Source organism: Lactuca sativa, chromosome 9, assembly GCF_002870075.4.
Source record: "Lactuca sativa cultivar Salinas chromosome 9, Lsat_Salinas_v11, whole genome shotgun sequence".
NCBI lineage: Eukaryota > Viridiplantae > Streptophyta > Magnoliopsida > Asterales > Asteraceae > Lactuca > Lactuca sativa.
In genome coordinates, this window is record NC_056631.2 from 142922801 (window position 1) to 142940525 (window position 17725).

Below are 17725 nucleotides of genomic sequence, written 5' to 3' on the forward strand. Positions count from 1 at the left end.
TTACCTGATACATGAGTACCTTTACATATGCTTACATGATACATGAACACGCTCACATGAACACATTACATGAATACCTTTACGTAGATACATCGACCTGTGTATATTTACATGAATATCTGAACCTCGGTTCGTTAGGATGAATTATTAGTACCTTCAGTAAATCGTGCTGTCCATCCCAGTTCAACGGGAGTCAGTTACGGGACTAACCATTCCTGGAACCTATTGTTCGCTACAAAGGTTAATTGGACAATCTTCGGATGTTCTTTAGGTTATCTATTTCGCTTATAGCAAGGTAGAGTCAGTTACGGGACTAACCATTCCTGGAACCTACTGTTCGCCACAGAGGTTAATTGGACAATCTTAGGATGTTCATTGGGTTGTTATTACATATATTAGGAGACAGTTACGGAACTAACCATTCCTGGAACCTACTGTTCGCCACAGAGGTTAATTGGACAATCTTTGGATGTTCATTAGGTTATTTACTTCGACTACATCGATTTAAAGTCAGTTATGGGACTAACCATTCCTGGAATCTATTGTTCGTCACAGAGGTTAAATTGAACAATCTTCAGATGTTCATTAGGTTATATCTTTCGCTTCAGCGATGTTGTGTTATCCCCGGGTAACCCAAGAGTAATACTTTCATGGTTATATTTTCCTATTTACTTTATTTTGTGATATATTCACATAAGCGATGAGTTAGACTAAGCACTTTTAGTACTAGTACATGTTAGCACCAGTACCTCCGACTAACATTTACTTTATTACGTATTTCCTATTACTTTATTTTGTGATATATTCACATAAGCGATGAGTTAGACTAAGCACTTTTAGTACTAGTACATGTTAGCACCAGTACCTCCGGCTAACATTTACTTTATTACGTATTTCCTATTACTTTATTTTGTGATACATTCACATAAACGATGAGTTAGACTAAGCACTTTTAGTACTAGTCATTTCACTGGAAAAACTATCATTTTGCAAATAGAACATTCGGGTCTTGGTAGAAGACTACATTTCATACTTATAGAAAATAAGGGTTTTTCTAGGGATTTCATACTTACCTCAACATTCTTATTTAAAGGTTTACATGGCCTTCGTAACAGATTTTCACAAACAAGGCAATGACACTTATATACTTATGAATTCACCAGCTTTAAAGCTGATACTCGCTTTCAAAATTACTTGTATCCTCAGGTCATCATAGACAGGTACCGATGCAAGGAGAAAGGAAGATGGAGCTTGTTCAAGACTTATCTTTCATTTTGATTTATGCTTTAGTGTTTATCAAAATTTGACAGAATACAATTGTATAATAATTATTTTATTAATGCAATGGATGATGTTGTTGCTTGTTTACTACTTTACATTGTTGTTGATATTATACATGACGTCCTCTGCCCCAGAACGTTTCCGCCGTTCTCGGTTTTGGGGTGGGACACCAACTTAGGCCTATTGTGTGAAGTGTCTATCTTGATTAGCATCCACACTATCTCTTGAATATTTGGCAAGAAAGTCTTATAGGTCAAGGAGACAGTGGGAGTCTAAAAGATCTTAAAAGGGTTTCAAGAAGTAATCAAGAATAAAACCTGTATTTCATCGCTAGCACACATCTAGAGGTTTATAACCTATCGTGTTGACATTTCTGTGCACATTCCAGTTAAGTTGCCTATACATTTGAGTTCTACATGTTCTCAATTGTTTGTATAGCTACTTGGAAGCAATGGCAGTCCCTTGAGTTTCCAGGTGGCAAGAAGTTAAGATTGCACAAGTTCAATCCATATGAGTTAGGATTTGTCACCAACCTAGTCCTGTGATTATGGTTTTGACAAATTCACATGGATAGGAACACTTACACCATAAAATCTAAGTGTAATAAGGTTTCTCTTCGATTCATGAAAATGATGGTAAGGAAACTCTTTCACTAAGTAGATTTTAAGTAGATAGCAATTGTGATATTTACAGTTCTCAACGTCGTTAGTGGAGCGTGCCTGGTTAACCGACACACTAACATTGACTTATGAGAAATGGCAAAAGTTCTAAACAATTTAGACTATGATTACGACATCCCTTTTCATAGTTCTGAAATTTTTTGGACATACATGTGAGCTATCTAAGAGAGGTGTATGATATTGATAAAGTCTTATCAAGATAATCTAGTATCAGAAATCTGAACTTTGGTAAGAAAGTCAATAAAGTATTGATTTCTAGAAGTCCAGTTGATTTCTGGGTACATGTCAAAGCTAGTGGGAGCATAAGTGTTATGTTATTAATCATCATGTTAGTGGGAGCGTGATAATTATGATAAAGGTTGCAAGTTTGCAATGTTAATTATAGAAAAACAAAAGGTCTCAATTGGGAAAAAGTTGTTTTGCTATAATTAAGGGAGAGGATATTATACTTCATCTCAAATCTAAAACCTTAGATTGATGTTTTAATTGTATTTAGTCAATAATATATATGAATTTCATGTTGGAATGGCTCAACATAAGGAAATTCTTTATATGGGTTCATTATTTGCATTCTAAAATTCGATTATGATTACGGCATCCCTTTTCATAATCTGAATTATGAAAACTTGGCAAATAGAAATTGAAATATTATAGCAAAAGATTGGTTTAGTCTTTATGTGAGACATCATGAATCGTGTCCCGTATACTTCAGATATAGGATCGATTACATGTGTTATATGATGGGTTTTGAGCATTCTAACACTTCCTAAGTGTACATGCAACCCTAATAACATTGGATCTATGTTTGTCTAATTATCATGCAAAGTTGAATTCAAAGGTTATATTCCTATCTAGCATACATGGGGAACAATTTATAACTTGAATGAAAGATAGAATAACTTACCTTGTTGTTGCTTATGCTCTTTGAAACCTTGTGAGCCTAGCACCCCAAGTGTGATGCCTCAAATGCTTCACACAACACCAAATGCCCTTGGAAAGACTTTTTGAGAGTATACACACTTCTTGAAATCGGCCTAGCCCTCTAGTTTCTCTTGTGTAGCCGATTTTGGTGGAGAATGGGATCCTTATATAGTGTTGACACATCTAGGGTTACACCATGTAAACCCTAATGTGTCATGACTCTTCATTTCCATGACCCATGGGTTTGTAACTCCCATGGAGCATCCATGGAGCATCCTATGGGTAGAACCCAACTTGATAATTCATGGAGCCTCTTAGCCCACTATACAAGATATGAATGATTTACATAATCAACCCATATATTTAATTAGTTAACTTTTGATCACTTAATTAATTCCAAAATAATTCTTTGATCAAACTAAGCAAATAATATTATTAATATATTAGAACTTATAATATATTAATAATCTCCAAGTGTTATTCCTCTCATTTAGTCTATCCAATTGCATGGTGCCATGCAACCCAAATGGACCATGCCGGGTCGGGTCAAGTACTAACCAGAAATAGCTATGGACTTAGACACCTTATCCAACAGTCTCCCACTTGGATAAGTGTAACAACTATAACTCCAGTACTTTAGGAACCGACCGGCAATCGTAGCTCTTTCAAGGTCTCTCGGAACTGAGAAGATGTTGATACGCCATTTAAGATAAGTGATCATATAATCCTCTGTTCTAGATATCAGCCAGGCGAATACATGGAACAATGTCTTACTTATTGTCCAGCAGTTTGTTTCTCGATTTTCGATTTGTTTGACAAAGAACTTAATTGAACACATCAACTTAGTTCTGACCGGGCCCGGTACATAGGTCAAAACAAAATCATCGAGGGGCCCAGATATCAGCTTCTAATCCAAGAAGGAACAGATAAACTTCGACTCATATGTTTGTTCTACCACTCATTAAATTATACACAAAAGCACGTTTTATAACATCGAGTTACCAATGCGTTTTCGTACAATCAATGCATAACCAACTTGTAAGTAACAAATCATATCTCTAGGTTTGAAGACTTATATGATATTACCGTCTCACGATCACTCGAGATAGAATTCCATGAAGTGATTCCAGTGAGTGTGGGTTGAGTCCAATGCTCAGAACTTATGAACACTGATGATTGTTGTAGCCTTGTCCAACACCTTAGATCTCTGCAACCAATGATGACACTCTTGATTCATACCTACTTCCGACATATGACCAACTGTGGAGGTTTGAATAATATGTTATACCAAACAAAATTATTCTGGAGGTCAAAACATGGAAAAGAAATATAGTAAACGATCAACAAGAGATAGCAACACTTTACTCATAAATAAAACACCTTTTATTCATCATCTAATGTCAATTACACTTTACAAATTTCTAGGTTATCTAACTACTAAATCTAATATCATCCTTCAGCCCTATGCTCCGAGCATGCTGGAGATGCTTAACCCGAGTCAGTCCCTTCGTGAGTGGATCTGCTGGGTTCTCATCCGATGATACCCTCTTTGCCATGAGGAGTCCTTCTTCTATTCGATGTCTGATAAAATGGTATTTTCTGTCGATGTGTCTGGATCTCCCGTGATCGCTTGGTTCCTTGGCTAAGGCAACAACACTTTCACTATCACAGAAAATTTCCATTGGCTCTTTAATAGCTGGTACAACTCCAAGGTCTCCAATGAAGTTCTTCAGCCATATCGCCTCCTTTGTCGCCTCGCTAGCTGCAATATACTCTGATTCACAAGTTGAATCAGCCACTGTCTCTTGCTTGGAACTCTTCCAAGAAATTGCTCTTCCGTGTAGAGTAAAGACCCAACCTGACTGAGAGCGGAAATTATCCCTATCAGTCTGGAAGCTAGCATCACTATACCCTACACCGAGGGTAAGGTCCCAGTCCTTAGTCCTCCGTAGGTACTTGAGGATATTCTTTACCGCAGTCCAGTGTGCCTTGCCAGGGTTCCCCTGATACATGCTAACCATGCTCAGGGCAAAGGCTACATCAAGTCGAGTACACGTCATAGCATACATGATCGATCCTACAGCTGAAGCATAAGGTAATTGACTCATTTCTGCTATCTCAGCCTCAGTGCTAGCGCTTTGTGTCTTAGTCAATATGGCGTTACTCTGGATTGGTAACTCTCCTTTCTTGGAGTCCTACATGCTGAATCTCTTCAGCACCTTATCCAAGTAGGTACTCTGACTAAGTCCAATTAGTCTTTTTCTCCGATCTCTCAAGATCCTTATCCCTAGAATATAGGCAGCTTCTCCTAGGTCCTTCATAGAGAAACACTTCCAAAGCCAGGACTTGACTTCCTGCAGAGTTGGGATGTCCTTTCCTATGAGTAGTATGTCATCCACATACAACACCAAGAAGCTAACTATACTCCCACTAGCCTTGACATACACGCAAGACTCATCTTCACTCCTAGAAAAGCCAAATTCCTTGACCTTTTCATCAAAGCAAAGATTCCATCTGCGAGGTGCTTGCTTCAATCCATAAATGGATTTCTCAAGCTTACACACTCTACTAGGGTACTCGTTGCTGACAAAACCCTCTGGCTGACTCATGTAAACACCTTCAGCCAACTTTCCATTAAGGAAAGTGGTTTTGACATCCATTTGCCATATTTCATAGTCATGAAATGCAGCTATGGCTAACAGAACCCGAATAGACTTAATCTTGGCTACTGGAGAAAAGGTCTCATCATAGTCCACTCCAGGAATTTGAGAGAAGCCCTTTGCAACCAGTCTAGCCTTATAAGTGTGTACTTTACCATCCATGTCGGTCTTCTTCTTGAAGTCCCATTTGCACCCAACTGTCTTACGACCTGGTACATTCTCAACCAAGTTCCAAACTTGATTGTCATACAAGGACTGTATTTTGCTGTCCATTGCCTCTTTCCACTTGGCTGACTCAGGGCCTGCCATGGCTTCCGCGTAACTGCTAGGTTCATGCAGACCTATCAGTGTCTCATCACTGATAAGTGTATCACCTTCTGCAGTAATGTGGAATCCATAGTAATACTCAGGAGCATTCCTAACCCTTGTGGACCGCCTTAGAGGTATTGACTTGTCAATAGGCTCAACAAGAGTTTCCTCCTCAAGTTGAGTGCTAGGGTTTGAAGTTCCTTCACCGCTTGACTCTTGAGTGCTAGGGTTTGAGGTAACCAAAGGATTGCCGTGGGTAGCCGATGAAAATACACCTCTCGCTTCGGGGTTTGAGCTTATCATGAGTCTCGCGTCTCACGAAAGCCTCGCAACCACAAATCTTGATGTGGTCTAGTTTAGGCACTTTACCAGTCCACATCTGGTGAGGAGTTTTGGCAACTTTCTTTGTAGGGACTAGATTAAAGATATGGGCGGCGGTCTCTAAGGCATACCCCCAGAATGAGATTGGTAGCGAAGCTCGACTCATCATGGAACAAACCATATCCAACAAGGTTCGATTACGCCTCTCAGCCACACCATTCAATTGTGGTGTCCTAGGAGGTGTCAATTGTGAGACTATCCCACATTCCATTAGATAGTCAAGGAACTCTGAACTAAGATACTCACCACCACGACCGGATCGAAGCATCTTAATGTTCCTGCCCAATTGATTCTTGACTTCCTGTTTAAATTCCTTAAACCTTTCGAAAGTCTCTGAATTATGCTTGATCAAGTAGACATATCCATATCTACTGTAATCATCAGTAAAAGTCAAATAATAACGATTAGCATCCCTTGTGGCATGTTTGAATGGTCCACACACATCCGTGTGTACAAGGTCCAACAAACCTTCACCCCTCTCACACGACCCTGTGAAGGGTGACTTTGTCATTTTTCCAAGTAAGCATGATTCGCAACTATCATCTGACTTTAGGTCAAATGACTCCAAGACTCCATCCTTTTGGAGTTGTCCTATGCGTTTCTTGCTTATATGTCCAAGACGACAATGCCATAATGATGTTTTATCCAAGTTATTATTAACAGAATCAATACACAATACATTATTTCCTAAGTTATCAACTACAAATACTGTTTCATACACGCCATCACAAGGTAATGCTTTAAAATAAAGAACATTATTAAAGAAAGCATTAATCGAACCAACTTCATTATCAAATGAAAAGGTGAAACCTTGTTTATACAATGCATGAAAGGAAATAATATTTCTTGCCATTTTTGGCGAATAACAACACTTATTCAAATCTAAACTAAACCCACTACTTAGCGATAAAGTATAAACTCCAATCTTGGTGACAGGTAAAGCTTTCCTATTCCCCATGATTAAGTTTATTCTTCCTTGCTCCACATTCTCACTTCTTCTTAGTCCCTGCAAGTCACAACAAATATGAATACCACAACCGGTATCAAGGACCCAAGATTTAGAATGGGGTGAGTTATTAGAAATGATAGTGTAAATACCTGCATGGTTGGGTTTAACTTTCCCATCCTTCACCTCTTGCTGGTATTTTGGGCAGTTCCACTTCCAATGTGATTTTTCATGGCAATAGAAGCATTCAGCCTCTTTTGGGTCAGAAGAAGGAGTGACAAAACCTTTCTTGGTTCCACTTGAAGAAGAGCCATCAAGGGTCCGAGCCTTGGTACCCTTAGAAGAGCTCTTTCTCTTCTTCCCTCGACTTTTCCCGATTGCCAAAATCGGAGTAGATTTTGGAGTAGGAGTGTTAACAACCGACTTCCCCTTAAGACCTGATTCTGCAGTCTTGAAAAGTCCCTAAAGTTTGCTGAGTGTGACCTCTTCCTTATTCATGTGATATGTCATGCGGAATTGATCATAGCACGATGGTAAGGAGTGCAAAATGATATCTATTGCAAGCTCCTCAGGGAAGTTCACATTAAGCTTCAGCAATCGATCCACATAGTTTTGCATTTTATGCATGTGGCTCGTGACGGATTCCCCGTCCTTCATCATGGTTGTTATCATGGAGCAGATGATTTCATACCTCTCTTGTCGTGCACTTTGATGGTATCTTTCCATCAGATCTTGGTGCATTTCATAAGGGTAGAAATCCTCATAAGACTTTTGGAGTTCCGCTGTCATCGTGGCCATCATGATGAATGCCACTTTCGTAGCATCCCTTTCATGTGCCTGAAAGTCAGCGATCTCCTGAGGAGTTGCAGTGGTCTCATCAATCTCCTTAAGCTCCTTGTCAAGGAGATATTCTTTGTCCTCGTAGCGGGTAATCATCCTGATGTTTCTTATCCACTCATTGAAGTTGGATCCATCAAAAGTGACTTTCCCACACAAGTTCATAAGGGTAAAGGAGCCATTAGGATTAGAGCCAGAAGCAGCATTGTTTGAAGACATCTGAAGGAAAAGGACAAGACTAGTTTAGATATTAAGAGACTCCTTAATAAAACAGCCAAATGTAATATTAAATCTAGGACCCAATCACAATATATTATAACTTAGAATAGGTATGTCGTAATCCAAGCTATAACATATTTGAAAGGTAGGTGAATGACGATTCACCAATTTCCACCACGAAAAACGAAATATTAAATATTAGGTTTTTAATTGGTTCTTAGAAATTCCTAGATTCTTTGAGATTCAATGAACTTTTCAAAGGCATGTTTCAATCTCGAGTGTGCCCTCCAAGTTTTGTGACTGGGATACCGAGGATCACAAAACGAGGTGTGAAGTAACCGTGCAAATCACTTGGTACCCTTAAAGTTTATCACTCAATCGATGTGCCGGTAAACCACACATGCTCCACCGATACTATAATAAATTTTAAGTCACCCTTTACCTACCTTGTTAAGTCCAAATTAGTGTGCCGGTTAACCACACACGCTCCAACAACGACTTAAACAAAGTGTAAAGTGTAAATTCATGGATTAGCGCCTTATTCACATTTTTCCTAAAGCAACTAAGATTGGGAATTTAATAAAACATTTAGTTACTTTATAATATTCATCATACTTTTAATGAGAATTTATAAGTCCTTGTCCTACCCGTTCGGCTAACGACCCTCCACCAGTCAAGCAAGCGGTGGGTGAGAGTGGACACCCATTAAGTTGCCATTTTATAGGCAACAACCTTATACCCACCTTATAGACTGGCTTCGTGAATGAGGCGTACTAGCGGTAAGACGACTTTAATCTTATACATATATATATTATTAACTTATAATATTATAAGTATAAGGGTAGAATTTTAACTTTTAAAATTCTAAGGGTTGGAACTAAAGTTTTAGCATGACTTTACTTGTTCCAAAACTTGAGGGCAAGTTTTGTAAACTTTCAAAACTTTTCATTTCTTGTAACTTATGAGTTTATTAGAGTAATAAAAATGAAGACTCTTCATTTTTCAAACTCTTGTGTTCTTTTAATGGTTTTAACTCAAGTGACTTTTGGTTTTCCATAACTTGAGGACAAGTTATGGACTCCATTAAAACACATTATTATCAAGAATTAAACTACCACATAGGTTACAAATAATTCCTATGATCATCTAAACATCCTAAGATCAAGAACATGAACATGAGCACTTTCATGAATTAAAACTACACTTAAAACTTTGTAATTTTGATAACTAGTTGTTGTAAATGGATTAGCAAAGACATTACACCATGTAAACATGTTTTCAAGTACCAAAACAGTTTAGGGTAATGTTTCTAGTCCATTTCCAGCAACTAAAGTCGAAAATCTACACACTGTGGCTCCTACTCGCCGAATGCATGAACCTACTCGGCGACTAGGTTAAAGATACAAGTGAACTCGACGAGTCTCCCCATGGACTCGGCGAGTTCATCAGGCAGACAGCAAGTTTTTCGACTTTTTTCAACTTTTAAGCACAAATAACAAACAAACAAGCCTAGGCTCTGATACCAATGATGGGTATTGAGCATTCTAACACTTCCTAAGTGTACATGCAACCCTAATAACCTTGGATCTATGTTTGTCTAATTATCATGCAAAGTTGAATTCCAAGGTTATATTCCTATCTAGCATACATGGGGAACAATTTGTAACTTGAATGAAAGATAGAATTGTTGGATAAGGTGTCTAAGTCCATAACTATTTCTGGTATGTACTTGACCCGACCCGGCATGGTCCATTTGGGTTGCATGGCACCATGCAATTGGATAGACTAAATGAGAGAAATAACACTTGGAGATTATTAATATATTATAAGTTCTAATATATTAATAATATTATTTGATTAGTTTGATCAATAATTAATTTAGAATTAATTAAGTGGTCAAAAGAGAACTAATTAAATATATGGGTTGATTATGTAAATCATCCATATCTTGTATAGTGGGCTAAGAGACTCCATGGATTATCAAGTTGGGTTCTACCCATAGGATGCTCCATGGATGCTCCATGGGGGTTACAAACCCATGGGTCATGGAAATGAAGAGTCATGACACATTAGGGTTTACATGGTGTAACCCTAGATGTGTCAACACTATATAAGAATCATATTCTCCACCAAAATCGGATATACTAAGAAACAAGAGGGCTTGGCCGATTTTTAGAAGTGTGTATTATCTCAAGAGTCTTTCCAAGAGCATTTGGTGTTGTGTGAAGCACTTGAGGCATCGCATTTGGGGTGCTAGGCTCACAAGGTTTCAAGGAACACAAGCAACAACAAGGTAAGTTATTCTATCTATTATTCAAGTTAAAATTGTTCCCCATGTATGCTAGATAGGAATATAGCCTTGGATTTCAACTTAGCATGATAATTAGACAAACATAGATCCAAGGTTATTAGGGTTGCATGTACACTTAGGAAGTGTTAGAATGCTCAAAACCCATCAGTGGTATCAGAGACTAGGCTTGTTTGTTTGTTATTTGTGCTTAAAAGTTGAAGAAAGTCAAAAATCTTGCTGTCTGACTGATGGACTCGGCGAGTCCATGGGGAGGACTCGTCGAGTTCACTTGTATCTTCAACCTACTCGGCGAGTAGGTTTATGCACTCGGCGAGTAGGGTCGACAGAGTGCAAAATTTCGACTTTAGTTGCTGGAAATGGATTAGAAACATTACCCTAAATTGTTTTGGTACTTGAAAACTTGTTTTAGAAGGTGTAATGTCTTTTCTAACCCATTTACAACAACTAGTTATCAAAATTACAAAGATTAAATGTGATTTTGATTCTTGAAGGTGTTCATATTCATATTCTTGTTCTTATGATGTTTAGATGATCATAGGAATTATTTGTAACCTATGTGGTAGTTTAATTCTTGATCATAATGTGTTTTAATGGAGTCCATAACTTGTCCTCAAGTTATGGAAAACCAAAAGTCTCTTGGATTAAGAACCATTAAAAGAACACAAGAGTTAGGAAAAATGAAAAGTCCTCATTTTATTACTCTATTAAACTCATAAGTTACAAGAAATGAAAAGTTTTGAAAGCGTCCAAAACTTGCCCTCAAGTTTTGGAACAAGTAAAGTTAAGTTAAAACTTTAGTTCCAACCCTTAGAATTTTAAAAGTTAAAATTCAACCCTTATACTTATATTATTATGATTTAATAATTATATATATATGTATAAGAACAAAGTCGTCTTACCGCTAGTACGCCTCATTTACGAAGCCGGTCTATAGGGTGGGTATAAGGTTGTTGCCTATAAAATGGTGACTTAATGGGTGTCCACTCTCACCCACCGCTTGCTTGACCGGTGGAGGGTCGTTAGCCGAACGGGTAAGACAAGGACTTACAAATTCTCAATCAAAGTATGATGAATATTATAAAGTAACTAAATGTTTTATTAAATTCCCAATCTTAGTTACTTTAGGAAAATGTGAATAAGGTGCTATTCCATGAAATTACACTTTACACTTTGATTAAGTCGTTGGTGGAGCGTGTGTGGTTAACCGGCACACTAACTTGGACTTAACAAGGTAGGTAAAGGGTGACTTAGGGTTTATTATAGTATCGATGGAGTGTGTGTGGTTTACCGGCACATCGATTGAGTGATAAACTTTAAGGGTACCAAGTGATTTGCATGGTTACTTCACACCTCGTTTTGTGATCCTCGGTATCCCAGTCACAAAACTTGGAGGGCACACTCGATATTGAAACATGCCTTTGAAAAGTTCATTGAATCTCAAAGAATCTAGGAATTTCTAAGAACCATTCAAAAAACCTAATACTTAAATATTGCGGTTTTTGTGGTGGAAATTGGTGAATCGTCATTCACCTACCTTTCAAATATGATATAGCTTAGATTACGGCATACCTCTTCTAAGTTATATTATATTTTGATTGGATCCTAGCCTTAATATTACATTTGGGTGTTTTATTAAGGACTCTCTTATATCTAAACTAATCTTGTTCTCTTTTCTTCAGATGTCTTTCAACAATGCTTTTGGCTCTAATCCTAATGGCTCCTTTACCCTTATGAACTTGTGTGGGAAAGTGACCTTTGATGGATCCAACTTCAATGAGTGGATCAGAAACATCAGGATGATTACCCGCTACGAGGACAAAGAATATGTCCTTGACAAGTAGCTTAAGGAGATTGATGAGACCACTGCAACTCCTCAGGAGATCGCTGAATTTCGGGCACATGAAAGGGATGCTACAAAAGTGGCTTGCATCATGATGGCCACGATGACAGCGGAACTCCAAAAGTCTTATGAGGATTTCTACCCTTATGAAATGCACCAAGATTTGATAGAAAGATACCATCAAAGTGCACGACAAGAGATAAATGAAATCATCTGCTCCATGATAACAACCATGATGAAGGACGGGGAATCCGTCACGAGCCACATGTAGATAATGCAAAGGTATGTGGATCGTTTGCTGAAGCTAAATGTGAACTTCCCGGAGGATCTTGCAATAGATATTATTTTGCACTCCTTACCATCGTGCTATGATCAATTCCGCATGACATATCACATGAACAAGGAAGAAGTCACCCTCAGCAAACTTCAGGGACTTCTCAAGACCGCAGAAACAGGTCTTAAGGGGAAGTCGGTTGCTATCACTCCTACTCCAAACTCAACTCCGGTTTTGGCAATCGGGAAAAGTTGAGGGAGGAAGAGAAAGAGATCGTCGAAGGGTACCAAGGCTCGGACCCTTGATGGCTCTTCCTCAAGTGGAACCAAGAAAGGTTTCATTACTCCTTCTTCTGACCCAAAAGAGGCTGAATGCTTCTATTGCCATGAAAAGGCTCATTGGAAGCGGAACTACCCAAAGTACCAGCAGGATGTGAAGGATGGGAAAGTTAAACCCAACCATGCAGGTATTTACACTATCATTTCTAATAACTCACCCCATTCTAATTCTTGGGTCCTTGATACCGGTTGTGGTATTCATATTTGTTGTGACTTGCAGGGACTAAGAAGAAGTGAGGATGTGGAGCAAGGAAGAATAAACTTGATCATAGGGAATAGGAAAGCTTTACCTGTTACCAAGATTGGAGTTTATACTTTATCGCTAAGTAGTGGGTTTAGTTTAGATTTGAATAAATGTTGTTATTCGCCAGGAATGGCAAGAAATATTATTTCCATTCATGCTTTGTACAAACAAGGGTTTACCTTTTCGTTTAATAATGAAGTTGGTTCTATTGATGCTTTCTTTAATAATGTTCTTTATTTTAAAGCATTACCTTGTGATGGTGTGTATGAAGCTGTGTCTGTTATAGATAACTTAGGAAATAATGTTTTGTGTATTGATTCTACTACTAATAATAACTTGGATAAAGCATCATTATGGCATTGTCGTCTTGGACATATAAGCAAGAAACGCATAGGCCAACTCCAAAAGGATGGAGTTTTGGAGTCATTTGACCTAAAGTCAGATGATAGTTGCGAATCATGCTTACTTGGAAAAATGACAAAGTCACCCTTCACAGGCTTGTGTGAGAGGGGTGAAGGTTTGTTGGACCTTATACACACGGATGTGTGTGGACCATTCAAACATGCCACAAGGGATGCTAATCGTTATTATTTGACTTTTACTGATGATTACAGTAGATATGGATATGTCTACCTAATCAAGCATAAGTCAGAGACTTTCGAAAAGTTTAAGGAATTTAAATAGGAAGTCAAGAATCAATTGGGCAGGAACATTAAGATGCTTCGATCCGATCGAGGAGGTGACTATCTTAGTTCAGAGTTCCTCGACTATCTTAGGGAATGTGGGATTGTCTCACAATTGACACCTCCCAGGAGACCACAGTTGAATGGTGTGGCTGAGAGGCGTAATCGAACCTTGTTAGATATGTTTCGTTCCATGATGAGTCGAGCTACGCTACCAATCTCATTCTGGGGGTATGCCTTAGAGACTGCCGCCTATATCCTTAATCTTGTCCCTACAAAGAAAGTTGCCAAAACTACTCACGAGATGTGGACTGGTAAAGTACCTAAACTAGACCACATCAAGATTTGGGGTTGCGAGGCTTTCATGAGACGCGAGACTCATGATAAGCTCAAACCTCGAAGCGAGAGGTGTATTTTCATCGGTTACCCACAACAATCCTTTGGTTACCTCTTCTACAGACCTAGTGACAATGTGGTATTTATAGCAAGAAGAGGAGTCTTTCGAGAAAGAGAGTTTATAAGCCAAGGAGACAGTGGGAGGCAAATTGATCTTGAAGAAATTCAAGAATCAAGTGGTGAAGGAACTTCAAACTCTAGCCCTCAACTTGAGGAGGAAACTCCTATTGAGCCAATTGACAAATTTGTACCTCTGAGGCGTTCCACGAGAGTTAGGAGTGCACCTGAGCATTACTATGGATTCCATATTACTGAAGAAGGTGAGACACTTATTAGTGATGGGACACTAGTAAGTCAAGATGACCCTAACAGCTACGAGGAAGCCATGGCAGGCCCCGAGTCTGCTAAATGGAAAGAGGCTATGGATAGCGAGATACAATCCATGTATGACAATCAAGTTTGGAACTTGGTTGAAAATGTACCAGGTCGTAAGACAGTAGGGTGCAAATGGGTCTTCAAGAAGAAGACCGACATGGATGGTAAAGTACACACTTATAAGGCTAGACTGGTTGCAAAGGGCTTCTCTCAAATTCCTGGAGAGGACTATGATGAGACCTTTTCTCCGGTAGCCAAGATTAAGTCTATTCGGGTTCTGTTAGCCATAGCTGCATTTCATGACTATGAAATATGGAAGATGGATGTCAAAACCGCTTTCCTTAATGGAAAGTTGGCTGAAGATGTTTACATGAGTCAGCCAGAAGGTTTTGTCAGCAACGAGTACCCTAATAGAGTGTGTAAGCTTGAGAAATCCATTTATGGATTGAAGAAAGCACCTCGCAGATGGAATCTTTGCTTTGATGAAAAGGTCAAGGAATTTGGCTTTTCTAGGAGTGAAGATGAGTCTTGCGTGTATGTCAAGGCTAGTGGGAGTATAGTTAGCTTTTTGGTATTGTATGTGGATGACATACTACTCATAGGAAACGACATTCCAACCCTGCAGGAAGTAAAGTCCTGGCTTGGGAAGTGTTTCGCTATGAAGGACCTTGGTGAAGCTGCCTATATTTTAGGGATAAGGATCTTGAGAGATCGGATTAAAAGACTAATTGGACTTAGTCAGAGTACCTACTTGGATAAGGTGCTGAAGAGAGTCAGCATGCAGGATTCCAAGAAAGGAGAGTTACCCATCCAGAGTAACACCAGATTGAGTAAGACACAAAGCCCTACCACTGAGGCTGAGATAGCAGAAATGAGTCGAACACCTTATGCTTCGGCTGTAGGATCGATCATGTATGCTATGACGTGTACTCGACCCGATGTAGCCTTTGCCCTGAGCATGGTTAGCATGTATCAGGCGAACCCTGGCAAGGCACACTGGACTGCGGTAAAGAATATCCTCAAGTACCTACGAAGGACTAAGGACTGGGTCATTACCCTCGGTGGGAGTGATGACTTGAGAGTAGTAGGGTACAGTGATGCTAGCTTCCAGAGTGATAGGGATAATTTCCGCTCTCAGTCAGGCTGGGTCTTTACCCTAAACGGAGGAGCAATTTCTTGGAAAAGTTCCAAGCAAGAGACAATGGCATATTCTACTTGTGAATCAGAGTATATTGCAGCTAGCGAGGCAGCAAAGGAGGCGATATGGCAGAAGAACTTCATTGGAGACCTTGGAGTTGTACCAGCTATTAAAAAGCCAATGGAAATTTTCTGTGATAGTGAAAGTGCTGTTGCCTTAGCCAAGGAACCGAGGGATCACGGGAGATCCAGACACATCGACAGAAAATACCATTTCATCAGACATCGGATCGAAGAAGGACTCCTCGTGGCAAAGAGGGTATCATCAGATGACAATCCGGCAGATCCCCTCACAAAGGGACTGACTCGGGTTAAGCATCTTCAGCATGCTCGGAGCATAGGGCTGTAGGATGATATTAGATTTAGTAGTTAGATAACCTCGAAATTTGTAAAGTGTAATTGACATTTGATGATGAATAAAAATGTTTTATTTATGAGTAAGGTGTTGCTATCTCTTGTCGATCGTTTACTATATTTTTTGTGCATGTTTTGACTTCCAGAATAATTTTTTTTTGGTATAACATATTATTCAAACCTCCACAGTCAGTCATATGTCGGAAGTAGGTATGAATCAAGACTGTCATGTTTGGTTGTAGAGGTCTTGGACAAGGCTACAGCAATCATGAGTGCTCATAAGTTCTGAGCATTGGACTCAACCCACGCTCACTTGAATCACTTCATGGAATTCTATCTCGAGTGATCGTGAGACGGTAATATCGTATAAGTCTTCAAACCTAGAGATATGATTTGTTACTTACAAGTTGGTTATGCATTGATTGTATGAAAACGCATTGGTAAATCGATGTTATAAATCGTGCTCTTGTGTGTAATTCAATGAGTGGTAGAACAAACATATGAGTCGAAGTTTATCTGTTCCTTCTTGGATTAGAAGCTGATATCTGGGCCCCTCGATGATTTTGTTTTGACCCATGTACCGGGCCCGGTCAGAACTAAGTTGATGTGTTCAATTAAGTTCTATGTCAAACAAATTGGAAATCGGGAAACAAATGGTGGACAATAAGCAAGACAATGTTCCATGTATTTGTCCGGCTGATATCTAGAACGGAGGATTATATGATCACTTATGTTAAATGGCGTACCATCATCTTCTCAGTTCCGAGAAACCTTGAAAGAGCTACGATTGTCGATCGGTTCCTGAAGTCATACTTGCAGTAATAGTTATTAGACTTATCCAAGTGGGAGACTGTTGGATAAGGTGTCTAAGTCCATAACTATTTCTGGTATGTACTTGACCCGACCCGGCATGGTCCATTTGGGTTGCATGGCACCATGCAATTGGATAGACTAAATGAGAGAAATAACACTTGGAGATTATTAATATATTATAAGTTCTAATATATTAATAATATTATTTGATTAGTTTGATCAATAATTAATTTAGAATTAATTAAGTGGTCAAAAGAGAACTAATTAAATATATGGGTTGATTATGTAAATCATCCATATCTTGTATAGTGGGCTAAGAGACTCCATGGATTATCAAGTTGGGTTCTACCCATAGGATGCTCCATGGATGCTCCATGGGAGTTACAAACCCATGGGTCATGGAAATGAAGAGTCATGACACATTAGGGTTTACATGGTGTAACCCTAGATGTGTCAACACTATATAAGAATCATATTCTCCACCAAAATCGGATATACTAAGAAACAAGAGGGCTTGGCCGATTTTTAGAAGTGTGTATTATCTCAAGAGTCTTTCCAAGAGCATTTGGTGTTGTGTGAAGCATTTGAGGCATCACATTTGGGGTGCTAGGCTCACAAGGTTTCAAGGAACACAAGCAACAACAAGGTAAGTTATTCTATCTATTA